We start from the raw sequence: 11166 nt of genomic DNA, 5'->3' as shown, positions 1-11166 counted from the left end.
TTCCCAAAAGTCGGTCCGGCTCTGAATTACCTGAATTTGAAACTCGTTGTCGTTCCAAAACGTTTTGCAACGGTTTGGTACGGTGTGCTCTAAGTAGGACACCCCAGCTCAACAATCAAACGTACTTGCCAGACTAACCAATGTTTCGATTTTTTGACATTTTCTTGATAACAAAGCAATGCGTATCACCTTGTAGGCAACTATTAAACCAGAACAAGAAACAATGGTGTGTTGGCTGTATTCCCTTAAAGGGTTAGGAAGAAATATCTGTCAGCTATTTTAACTTAACCTCCCGAGTGGCGCAGCGGTCTAAAACACTGCATCACTACAAACAGGGGTTCGATCGCGGGCTGTAACCGTCAGTGATCTGGAGACCCATAGGGTTGCGCACAATTTGGCCCAGCGTCGTCCGGGTTAGGGGACTTCATGTTATGTAAATATGAACATATAATATACAAACCTATACGTGTTGAACGTGTCGACTGTGTTGAAATGGGAATTAGCCAACATTTTATAAGGAAGTAGAGAAATAACGGTCGAAGAAACATGTTATGAGGTTTGTAGCTTTTTACAATTTAATATAGAAAAGTGTTTGAGAACTTAGACTATTGTACAGAGAGGTGATTTGGGGGGTAAAACATCCTTATAATTGTGAAGTTATTACAATACTGATTTCAACTTTCAAGAATAATCATTTTAGGATTTTATGTTGATTTATATTGATTATCCTAATTAATATGTGATGTTATAGGCTATGAGGTATAGAGTAGTTGTTATAGGCGATTGATTGCACATTATAATGTCTACTACCGTCTTTCAATGTAAAGTAGATGTCTATAATGTATTTTAGTTGTGTGTGGAGCCCATGTAGACTAGCTGTTGTTATGGAGTCAGGGGATCCAACCAGGGGGACTAGCTGTTGTTATGGAGTCAGGGGATCCAACCAGGTAGACTAGCTGTTGTTATGGAGTCAGGGGATCCAACCAGGTAGACTAGCTGTTGTTATGGAGTCAGGGGATCCAACCAGGTAGACTAGTTGTTGTTATGGAGTCAGGGGATCCAACCAGGTAGACTAGCTGTTGTTATGGAGTGAGGGGATCCAACCAGGTAGACTAGCTGTTGTTATGGAGTGAGGAGATCCAACCAGGTAGACTAGCTGTTGTTATGGAGTCAGGGGATCCAACCAGGTAGACTAGCTGTTGTTATGGAGTCAGGGGATCCAACCAGGTAGACTAGCTGTTGTTATGGAGTCAGGGGATCCAACCAGGTAGACTAGCTGTTGTTATGGAGTCAGGGGATCCAACCAGGTAGACTAGCTGTTGTTATGGAGTCAGGGGATCCAACCAGGTAGACTAGCTGTTGTTATGAGGTCAGGGGATCCAACCAGGTAGACTAGCTGTTGTTATGGAGTCAGGGGATCCAACCAGGTAGACTAGCTGTTGTTATGGAGTGAGGGGATCCAACCAGGTAGACTAGCTGTTGTTATGAGGTCAGGGGATCCAACCAGGTAGACTAGCTGTTGTTATGGAGTCAAGGGATCCAACCAGGTAGACTAGCTGTTGTTATGGAGTCAGGGGATCCAACCAGGTGGACTAGCTGTTGTTATGAGGTCAGGGGATCCAACCAGGTAGACTAGCTATTGTTATGGAGTCAGGGGATCCAAGTCAAATCAAAAGAATAACATATTGGATTGTGTATGTTTAATAACATATTGGATTGTGTATGTTTAATAACATATTGGACTGTGTATGTTTAATATCATATTGGACTGGGTATGTTTAATATCATATTGGACTGGGTATGTTTAATAACATATTGGACTGTGTATGTTTAATAACATATTGGACTGTGTATGTTTAATAACATATTGGACTGTGTATGTTTAATAACATATTGGACTGTGTATGTTTAATAACATATTGGACTGTGTATGTTTAATAACATTTTGGACTGTGTATGTTTGAATAGAATATGAAGTCGCTGATTGTACTCTTTGACCACAGATAGTAAATGTGTTGTCATTGTTTATGGTTCTTCAACAATGTTCAGAAATATTGACTGTTCTGTTTCTTCTTATTGTAGCTGAGTGAGCTGTGACTTACATCTAAAATGAGTCTCTCTGGGGAGAGAGAGGAGGAGACCACTGCCTCTAAAACGAGTCTCTCTGGGGAGAGAGAGGAGGAGACCACTGCCTCTAAAATGAGTCTCTCTGGGGAGAGAGAGGAGACCACTGCCTCTAAAATGAGTCTCTCTGGGGACAGAGAGGAGACCACTGCCTCTAAAATGAGTCTCTCTGGGGAGAGAGAGAGGAGACCACTGCCACTAAAATGAGTCTCTCTGGGGAGAGAGAGGAGACCACTGCCTCTAAAATGAGTCTCTCTGGGGAGAGAGAGGAGGAGACCACTGCCTCTAAAACGAGTCTCTCTGGGGAGAGAGAGGAGACCACTGCCTCTAAAATGAGTCTCTCTGGGGAGAGAGAGGAGCCCACTGCCTCTAAAATGACTCAAGACATCAGTTCTAAGAGGTAAGAGATTAAATGTAAAATATACAGTTATCTTAAAGATATAAACTAAAGAGAAAAGTGTTCCCACATTACATAAACTGTAGGTCTACATCATTCATTTAAAAGGCCAACAATGGATTTACCAATTGCAGACTGTAGCTTTATAAAGCAACATCAGGATTTCTAGAAGTTCCACTATACATTTGTTAAAATGAAGTAGATGAGGTATTGATGTGATATTGATGAGGTGATCTGTCTCCCTGTTTTGTTCAGTGTCCAGAAGCCCAGAGCAGAGTCACCTACAACCAGCCTGCTATCAATGAAGAGTGATCAGCCACCTGCTTTCAGCCAGGAACCATTACCAGATGACAATAAGGAAGTGGAGAGTTTGGACAGTGAGGATGCATTAAAGATCACACACAACCTTCTGGACAGAAGAAGTAAGACTGTGTTTCATTCAATATTACAAAGAACGGTACAAAGGACCTTATAAAACACACAAACAAACTTATGAGTCCCAACTCTCATTGTTTTCCTGCAGGTCAAACTCTGCTGACAGTCCAACAAGCCATTAAGGCTAAACTGAAACACAAGTATCAACACATATCTGAAGGAATTGGACACCATGGAAACAAAAGTCTGTTCAAGGACATCTACACAGAGCTCTACATCACAGAGGGTGGAAGTGGAGGGCTCAATACTGAACATGAGGTTAGACAGATAGAGATGGCATCCAAGATACAAACTACACAAGAGACATCAATCAAATGCAATGACATCTTCAAGCCATTACCTGGACAAGACAAACCTATCAGAACTGTTCTGACAAAAGGAATCGCTGGCATTGGAAAAACAGTCTCTGTGCAGAAGGTCATCCTTGACTGGGCAGAGGGAAAAGCAAATCAGGACGTTCATTTCATGTTCCCTCTTCCTTTCCGTGATCTTAACCTGAAAAAGGACCAATACAGTCTGATGCAACTTCTTTCCCACTACTTCCCAGAGCTGAAAGAGATTGACAGCATTGAAGATGGTGAAACCAAAACTGTTTTCATTTTTGATGGTCTGGATGAGTGTCGACTTCCTCTAGACTTCAAAAACAATGAGAAGTGCTGTGATGTCACAAAGCCAACCTCAGTGGACGTGCTGCTGACAAACCTCATCGAGGGGAATCTGCTTCCCTCTGCTCTCCTCTGGGTAACCTCACGGCCTGCAGCAGCCAATCAGATCCCTCCTGAGTGTGTTGACCAGGTGACAGAGGTACGAGGGTTCAATGATCCACAGAAGGAGGAGTACTTCAGGAAGAAGATCACAGATCAGAATCTGGCCAATGATATCATCAAACACATGAAGACATCAAGGAGCCTCCACATCATGTGCCACATGCCAGTCTTCTGTTGGATATCAGCCACTGTCCTTGAGATGATACTGAAAGTGGCAGAGAAGGATGAAGTCCCCAAAACTCTGACCCAGATGTACTCACACTTCATGCTCATCCAAATCATTGTGAAGAACAAGAAGTACAACAAAGCCACAGAGACAAACCCAAAGGAACTGTCTCAGTCAGACAAAGAGATGATCCTGAAACTGGCAAAGCTGGCTTTCCAACAACTGCAGAAGGGCAACCTGATCTTCTATGAGGAGGACCTGAGAGAGTGTGGCCTTGATGTCACAGAGGCATCAGAGTACTCAGCATTGTGTACAGAGATCTTTAAAGAGGAATCTGGGCTGTACCAAGAGAAGGTCTACAGCTTTGTGCATCTGAGCATTCAGGAGTTTCTAGCAGCAGTGCATGCTTTAGAATCATGTCTGGACAAGAAGGAAAATGTTTTCTCCCCCACTAGTGATGATGAAGAGAAGGAGTCAATCCAGTTGTCTGACTTACACAGGAGCGCAGTGGACCAGGCCTTGAAGAGTGAGAATGGACACCTGGACCTGTTCCTCCGCTTCCTTCTGGGTCTCTCACTGGCGTCCAATCAGAATCTGTTAAGAGGCCTTCTGACACAGACAGGAAGTACAACACAGAGCAATGAGGAAATAGTTGAGAGAACAGTCAGGTACCTTTCAGACAAGATCAAAAGGGAATCCTCACCAGAAAGGATCATCAACTTGTTCCACTGTCTGAATGAACTTGGTTCCAACTCTCTAGTTGAAGACATGCAGACCTCCATGCGATCAGGAACTCTTTCAGAAACAGAGCTAAAACCTAACCAATGTTCAGCCCTGGCCTACCTGTTACTGATGTCAGAGGAGGTGCTGGAGGAGTTTGACCTGAAGACATACAACACATCAGAGAAGGTTATCAGAGGTTGCTGCCGGTAGTGAAAAACTGCAAGAGAGCACTGTAAGTTCTGTTATTGAGTTGATGTTTACAGTATCATTATAATGAAGGATTTGTATATCTAACAGATTATCTCCTCTCTCCAGACTGGATCACTGTAAGCTCACATATACATTCTGTGAGACTCTGGCCTCAGGTCTGCAGACACCAAACTCCCCCCCGAGAGAACTGGACCTCAGCTACAATGACCTGGGAGACAGAGGAGTGGAGCTGCTTTGTGATGGACTAACCAGTCCACTCTGCAACATACAGACACTAGTGTGAGTTAAATATCTTGACTGAGTTAGTATGTATTTAACATTGGTTAATCATGTCCTTCTGTTATTGTCTTAATGCATCTCATTATTGTTAAAGCTTTGTATATTTAACAGTGTATCGACATATCCCCTCTCTCCAGACTGGATGGCTGTAAACTCACATATAAATCCTGTGAGACTGTGGCCTCAGCTCTGCAGACACCAAACTCCCCCCTGAGAGAACTGGACCTCGGCTACAATAACCTGGAAGACAGAGGAGTGGAGCTGCTCTGTGTTGGACTAACCAGTCCACTCTGCAACATACAGACACTAGTGTGAGTTAACTTTCTTCAGTATGAGTTATTATGTGGATGTTTTAAACCTGTTGAGGATAGAGGGCGCTATTTTCACTTTGGGGAAAAATCGTGCCCAATTTAAACTGCCTCGTACTCTATTCTTGCTCGTACAATATGCATATTATTATTACTATTGGATAGAAAACACTCAAGTTTCTAAAACCGTTTGAATTATATCTGTGAGTAAAACAGAACTCATTTTGCAGCAAACTTCCTGTCAGAAAGTGAAAAATCTGAAATCGAGGCTCTGTTCCAGGTCCTGCCTATCATTTTGCTTGAAATGTATGACTATACATGCACTTCATACGCCTTCCACTAGATGTCAATAGGCTGTGAGAGGTGAAATGGGGTTTCTAGGTATTTCTATGGTCAAAGAGAGCGCTTTGAATGACATGACCCTCCGAATTCCTTTGTTCAGGAAGCGCATAAAGGTCACCAGTATTGGCTTCTGAAAAGCATTCGCTATAGATGCCTAATTACTCCGGCTTTGATTTTATTTGATAAATGTGATAATATCATCGTAAAGTATGTTTTTTCAATATAGTTTTATCTGATTATTGAAATTTTTTCAGGAGTTTAGGCGTGTTGCGTTCTTTGCGTTTGGTGACGAAGGAGAGCTTAGCGCCACTTGGCTAGTTTTGCTTGCTCATTCAAGAGGGAAAAATGCCTTTCTAAAACCAAACAACGATTGTTCTGGACAAAGGACCCATTGTACAACATTCTGATGGAAGATCATCAAAAGTAGGACCCATTTATGATGTTATTTCATATATCTGTTGAACATGTTTACTTTTAGTTTGCGCCCAGATTTTGGTCTCTCTCTCGCTATAACGTAAGCTGCATGTCGTAATGAAGTTATTTTTAGAATTCTAACACGGCGATTGCATTAATAACTAGTGTATCTATCATTTCCTATACAACATGTATTTTTTAGTAAAGTTTATGAATAGTTATTTGGTCAGAATAGGTGAGTGTCAGAAATATATCCGGACATTCTGGGAAAAAGGTGCTAAGTTTTCACAATGTATAACCACGGATTTCAGCTCTAAATATGCACATTTTTGAACAAACCATATATGTATTGTGTAATATGATGTTATAGGACTGTCATCTGATGAAGTTTATGAAGGTTAGTGAAAAAATATATATCTTTTGCTGGTTTATTCGCTATCGCTAATGTGCCTATTGCTATCGCTAACGTGCCTTGAATGAATGAATGCGGTTGTGTGGTAGGCTATTGTAGAAAGCTAATATAATGCTATATTGTGTTTTCGCTGTAAAACACTTAAAAAATCGGAAATATTGGCTGGATTCACAAGATGTTTGTCTTTAATTTGCTGTACACCATGTATTTTTCAGAAATGTTTTATGATGAGTATTTAGGTATTTCACGTTGGTCTCTATAATTACTCTGGCTGCTTCGGTGCTATTTTTGATGGTAGCTGTGATGGTAGCTGCAATGTAAAACTGATTTATACCTCAAATATGCACATTTTTCGAACAAAAAATAGATTTATTGTATAACATGTTATAAGACTGTCATCTGATGAAGTTGTTTCTTGGTTAGTTTGGTTGGTTCTTGGTTAGTTTGGTTGGTTATGTGCAAGCTACCTGTGCTGTGAAAAATGTCTGTGCTTTTTTGTATTTGGTGGTGAGCTAACATAAATATACGTGGTGTTTTCGCTGTAAAACATAAAAAAAATCGGACATGTTGACTGGATTCACAAGATGTGTATCTTTCATTTGCTGTATTGGACTTGTTAATGTGTGAAAGTTAAATATTTCTAAAAAATATCTTTTGAATTTCGCGCTCTGCCTTTTCAGTGGAATGTGGGAGGAGTTCCGCTAGCGGAACCCCGGGGCTAGACAGGTTTAAACATGTGTTAATCATGTGCTCTTCTGCCCTCTAGTCTGGGTCAGTGTGGTCTGACAGAGGGTTGCTGTTCAGATCTGGCCTCAGTCCTGAGTTCACCCAACTCACAACTGAAACACCTGGAGCTGAGAGACAATGACCTGCAGGACATAGGAGTTACACTGCTGTCTTCTGGACTGGAGGATCCAGACTGTAAACTACACACACTGGGGTAAGTACAGCTGTTTCAGTCAGGTCTGTACTGAGCTGAGTTACACTGCTGTCTGCTGGACTGGAGGATCCAGACTGTAAACTACACACACTGGGGTAAGTACAGCTGTTTCAGTCAGGTCGGTACTGAGCTGAGTTACACTGCTGTTTGCTGGACTGGAGGATCCCGACTGTAAACTACACTCACTGGGGTAAGTACAGCTGTTTCAGTCAGGTCTGTACTGAGCTTAGTAAAACAAATAGTCTGAAAATCTGATGTTTTATCACAATGCTTGTGTCATGGACAAATGTATGGGTTTCCTACAAGATGATTGACACCAGTACATCAACCTAGACAGCTGTTGTGTGTCTCTCTGTAGGCTGTCTGGCTGTCTGGTCACAGAGGAGGGCTGTGCTGCTCTGTCTTCAGCTCTGAGGTCAAACCCCTCCCACCTGAAAGAGCTGGACCTGAGCTACAATCACCCAGGAGACTCTGCAGGGGGACTGCTTTCAGCTGCTCTGGTGGATCCCACATATAAACTGATGAAGCTGAAGTAAGTCAGAATAGATGTCCTAATAGTGTGAGCAGCGGTTGTGTCATATGTAGTGTAGTAGGGTCAGTAACATGAGGGCATGATGGGAGAATTAAGAGGAAGTTTACCCAGCAGGCTTAGCACTCCATCACAGCATACATCATCACCACATGAATACTCTTCTTCTGCATCTCTGATATCCTGTTTGAATTGTACTCTGTTCTGTATGCAGTAGGTAGGATAGAATACCTGTATGTCTCTAGTAAGGAATTGTACTCCGTTCTGTATGGAGTAGGTAGTATAGAATACTTGTATGTCTCTAGTAATGAATTGTACTCCATTCTGTATGCAGTAGGTAGGATAGAATACCTGTATATCTCTAGTAATGAATTGTACTCCGTTCTGTATGCAGTAGGTAGTATAGAATACTTGTATGTCTCTAGTAATGAATTGTACTCCGTTCTGTATGCAGTAGGTAGGATAGAATACCTGTATGTCTCTAGTAATGAATTGTACTCCGTTCTGTATGCAGTAGGTAGGATAGAATACCTGTATGTCTCTAGTAATGAATTGTACTCTGTTCTGTATGCAGTAGGTAGGATAGAATACCTGTATGTCTCTAGTAATGAACTTGGATAGTGCACCAGAACACAACAATATTGTTTAAATGTTGACTGCTTTATTAGGTCTTTGTCAGTCAATAACCTGTTTTTCCTACAGTGTGGATCATGGTGGAGAGTGCAGGCTGAAATCAGGGCTGAGGAAATGTAAGTCTCTTCAATCCTAATTAACTGTGTATTCAGAACTATAGTAACATAGTAACTAATCAATACTTGTTCTGTACCTACAAAACAACATTTTATGTGAAGAAGTGGTTTGATTATACTCTCCTTTTGTCTACAGATGCCTGTCATCTCACCCTGGACCCAAATACAGTAAACCCAAACCTGGTACTGTCTGAGGGGAACAGGAAGGTGACACGGGTGGAAGAGAAGCAGCATTATGAAGACCATCCAGACAGATTTGACTGTCATCCCCAAGTTCTCTGCAGAGAAGGCTTATCTGGATGTCGTTATTACTGGGAGGTGGAGATGGATGGTGACATGGCTGACATTGGTGTGGTGTACAAAGGAATAAACAGGAAGGGAGATGAGGATGACAGTAGAATTGGAGCCAATAGGAAGTCCTGGAGTTTATACTGCTATGATAGTGGTTATTTATTTTGCCAAGCTGGAGTCAACAGATCCATCTCTGGTCCTGTTCCTAACAGAGTTGGAGTGTTTCTGGACTGGTCAGCTGGTACTTTGTCCTTCTATATTGTGTCCTCCTCTGGTACACTGACACACCTTTACACAGAACACACCACATTCACTGAACCCCTCTATCCTGGGTTTGAGGTTTCCTCCTCAGTGACCCTGTGTCAGATAGATGACCAACACATTCAGAGGTGAGTCATAGATATGTTTCCCTCTGGAATCATTTCTATAATTAGATTAGTAGTAGTGGTGTGTTTTAATGTGTTCTGTTAGACCTATAGTATGTTAGATTAGTAGTAGTAGTGTGTTTTAATGTGTTCTGTTGGACCTACAGACAGTTAGATTAGTAGTAGTGGTGTGATTTAATGTGTTCTGTTGGACCTACAGACAGTTAGATTAGTAGTAGTGGTGTGTTTTAATGTGTTCTGTTGGACCTACAGACAGTTAGATTAGTAGTAGTAGTGGTGTGTTTTAATTTGTTCTGTTGGACCTACAGACAGTTAGATTAGTAGTAGTGGTGTGTTTTAATGTGTTCTGTTGGACCTACAGACAGTTAGATTAGTAGTAGTGGTGTGTTTTAATGTGTTCTGTTGGACCTACAGACAGTTAGATTAGTAGTAGTGGTATGTTTTAATGTGTTCTGTTGGACCTACAGACAGTTAGATTAGTAGTAGTGGTGTGTTTTAATGTGTTCTGTTGGACCTACAGACAGTTAGATTAGTAGTAGTGGTGTGTTTTAATGTGTTCTGTTGGACCTACAGACAGTTAGATTAGTAGTAGTGGTGTGTTTTAATGTGTTCTGTTGGACCTACAGACAGTTAGATTAGTAGTAGTAGTGTGTTTTAATGTGTTCCGTTGGACCTACAGACAGTTAGATTAGTAGTAGTGGTGTGTTTTAATGTGTTCTGTTGGACCTACAGACAGTTAGATTAGTAGTAGTGGTGTGTTTTAATGTGTTCTGTTGGACCTACAGACAGTTAGATTAGTAGTAGTGGTGTGTTTTAATGTGTTCTGTTGGACCTACAGACAGTTAGATTAGTAGTAGTGGTGTGTTTTAATGTGTTCTGCTGGACCTACAGACAGTTAGATTAGTAGTAGTTATATTAGTAGCAGTTAGATTAGTAGTAGTTAGATTAGTAGTAGTGGTGTGTTTTAATGTGTTCTGTTGGACCTACAGACAGTTAGATTAGTAGTAGTGGTGTGTTTTAATGCAATCGCTGGGTTAGATTTTTAAAATTAACGTTACTGCGCAATACAGCGTGCGCTAAAGCGAGACCGCCCCATAATTCATGGCGGAATTATTATTTAACATTTGTCAACATAAGTACGAATTAACAGCATAAAGACTGCTTACTCTTAGCTGAGCTTCCATCAGAATCTTGGGCAAGGTGTCCTTTCTCCAGAACAATCGTCTTTGGGTTGAAAGATGTCCTCTTGTCCGGTCGAAATAGCCGCTAATGTTAGCCACCAACTGGAGAGGTGTCCAACTCGTGAAAGCGCATGACAGAGAAGTCCCAGAAAATCGCAATAAACTGCTATAAACTGCTATAAGTCAGTTTAAATTAACTACCTTATGATGTCTTTAACACCTATAACGAATAAAAACATGACCGGAGATATAGAACTACTAAAACGAAAGCGTTTGCAGGACGCCATTGTGATGTCTTCTTGCGCCAGGCGCACCGTTGAAAAGGACGGTACTTCCGTTCCATGGTCTTATATAAGGTCCCAGATTGCGCAATCCACTCCATTCAAATTCTCCCCGCTTACTGACATCTAGAGGAAGACGTATGCAGTGCATGTAGCCCGATGGCTTACATGGGGACTTATAAACTGACCTCAGAACAGGGACCTCGATTTCTGAAATCCCACTCCCTGACAG

The 11166-nt window shown here is 41.5% G+C and overlaps 1 pseudogene; it reads left to right on the top strand.

The window, feature by feature from the left end:
- The first annotated feature begins 3070 nt into the window (after positions 1–3070).
- LOC120042650 lies at positions 3071–9479 on the top strand (annotated as a pseudogene).
- Positions 9480–11166: the final 1687 nt, after the last annotated feature.

Source organism: Salvelinus namaycush, unplaced genomic scaffold (assembly GCF_016432855.1).
Source record: "Salvelinus namaycush isolate Seneca unplaced genomic scaffold, SaNama_1.0 Scaffold739, whole genome shotgun sequence".
Taxonomy (NCBI): Eukaryota; Metazoa; Chordata; class Actinopteri; order Salmoniformes; family Salmonidae; genus Salvelinus; species Salvelinus namaycush.
Note: the sequence above shows the minus strand (reverse complement) of the source record. Positions and strands in the feature narration are given on the sequence as shown.